The sequence below is a fragment of the Mustela lutreola genome, chromosome 5, assembly GCF_030435805.1.
Source record: "Mustela lutreola isolate mMusLut2 chromosome 5, mMusLut2.pri, whole genome shotgun sequence".
Classification (NCBI taxonomy): domain Eukaryota; kingdom Metazoa; phylum Chordata; class Mammalia; order Carnivora; family Mustelidae; genus Mustela; species Mustela lutreola.
In genome coordinates this window covers 164,305,779-164,307,993 of record NC_081294.1, presented here as the reverse complement: position 1 = coordinate 164,307,993, position 2,215 = coordinate 164,305,779, and positions in this window count along the sequence as shown.

The following is a 2,215-nucleotide window of genomic DNA, read 5'->3' as shown; positions in this document are numbered from 1 at the left end:
TATTTTTTTTCTTATGGTTGATTTCTATTTTCTAATTTTGTGGTCAGAGAAACTGTATGACTTAGATTTTTTTTCTTACTTTGTTGAAACTTGTTTCATGCCCTTATACATGATGTAATTTGGAGAAGGTGATTTGAAAAGAATGTGTATTCTGCTGTTTTAGGGTGGATTGTTCTGAATATATGTGTTAAATTGATCAGGTTCAGTTTGTCATTCAAAGGAAATGCTTCTTTCTTGATTTTCTATATGGATGATCAGTCCATTGATGTGAGAAATTAAAATCCCTTACTATTATTGTGTTATTAGGAATTAATTCCCTTATTTTTTTAAATTAACGTTTGTATGTATTTCTATGTCCTAATAGTGGGTGCATGTATATTTACAATTGTTGTATCATCTTGTTGGATTGTTCCCTTTATGTTATATAGTATTATTCTTTGTCTCCTGTTATAAACTTTGTCTTACGGGAAATTTTGTATAGTTTGGGGAACCTGGATTGTTCATTCAGTTGAATGTTGCAATCCTGACTTCAGCTCAGGTAATGATCTCTGGGTCTTAATAACAAGCCCTGCATCGGGCTCTGAGCTCAGTAAAGAGTCTGCTTGTCCCTCATCCTTTGCCCCACACTGTGCACACGTGTTTGTGCTTTGTCTCAATAAAATCTTTTTAAAAATACTTTCTTTTCCAGTATAAGTATTGCTACACTAGCTTTCTTTTTACACATATTTGCATGCTAAATGTTTTTCTATACCCTCACACTTAATCTTAAGGTAAATTTGGGTGTGATATGTGTCTTGTACACAGTATATAGATTTTTCAAAATATTTTATTTATTTATTTGACAGAGATCACAAGTAGACAGAGAGGCAGGCAGAGATAGAGGGGAAAGCAGGCTCCCCACTGAGCAGAGAGCATGATGCAGGACTCGATCCCAGGACCCTGAGATCATGACCTGAGCCGAAGGCAGAGGGTTAACCCACTGAGCCACCCAGGTGCCCCATGTATATTTTTTAAATACACTGTAACCCTGTCTTTTGATTGTAGTGTGTCATCCATTTACATTCAAAGTAGTTATTGAATAGACTGTCTTTTTTGACACTGGATATTTTTCCTGTTTGTCAAAGATTAAATGACCGTGGAGTTGAAGGTCCATTTCCAGAGTCTTTGTTCTGTTCCTTTGATCTATGTGTCAATTTTTGTGCCAGTACCATGATGTCTTGGTGATCACAGCTTTGTGACAAAACTTGAAGTCAGAGAATATAATGCCCCCAGCCTTGTTTTTCTTTTCAACATTTCCTTGACGTTTCAGGGTCTTTTCTGTTTCCAAACAAATTGTTTGTTCCAGCACTTTGATAATGCCATTGGTATTTTTACAAGGATGTCATTGAAAGTATAGATTGCTCTGGGAAGCACAGACATTTTAATATTATTTATTATCCCAATCCATAAGCATGGAATGTTTTTGTTCTTTTTTCTTTCATCTTTTTGTGTCTTTTTCAATTTATTTCATAACTGTTTTGTAGTTTCTAGAGTATAGATCCTTCACCTCTTCAGTTAGGTTTATTCCATGGTATCTTACAGGTTTTGGTGCTATTTTAAGAGGAATTGAATTCCTAATATCTTTTTCCACAATAATATTGTCAGTATATAGGAAATCAATTAATTTCTGTGCGTTGATTTTGTGTCCTGCCACATTATGAATTTGCTGTATGAGTTCTAGTAACTCAAGGGTGGAGTCTTTCAGGTTTTCCATGTAAAGTATCATTTCACCTGCAATATTGACAGTTTGACTTTTTCTTTGAGAATTTGATTTTTTTTTTTTTTTGGATATTTGATTGATAATGCTGGGGACTTCTAGTGTTGTGTTGAACAACACTGGTGAGAATGGAAATCCTTGTCATGTTCCTTAGTGTAAGAGAAAATCATTCAGATTTTGCCCTTTGAGAATGATAAATGGTGATGGGAAAATGGGACAGCTATATACAGAAGAGTGAAACTCAAAAATTCTTTTTTTTTTTTTTTTTTTTTTTTTTTTTTATCTTGGCCTGGAGTCTCACCTTCATGGAATAAATATCTGGGAGAAATTATGCCATGTTTACGTGCTTTTCTTTTTCTTTTTTTTTAATATATTTTTTTATTTTTTATAAACATATATATTTATCCCCAGGGGTACAGGTCTGTGAATTACCAGGTTTACACACATCACAGCACTCAC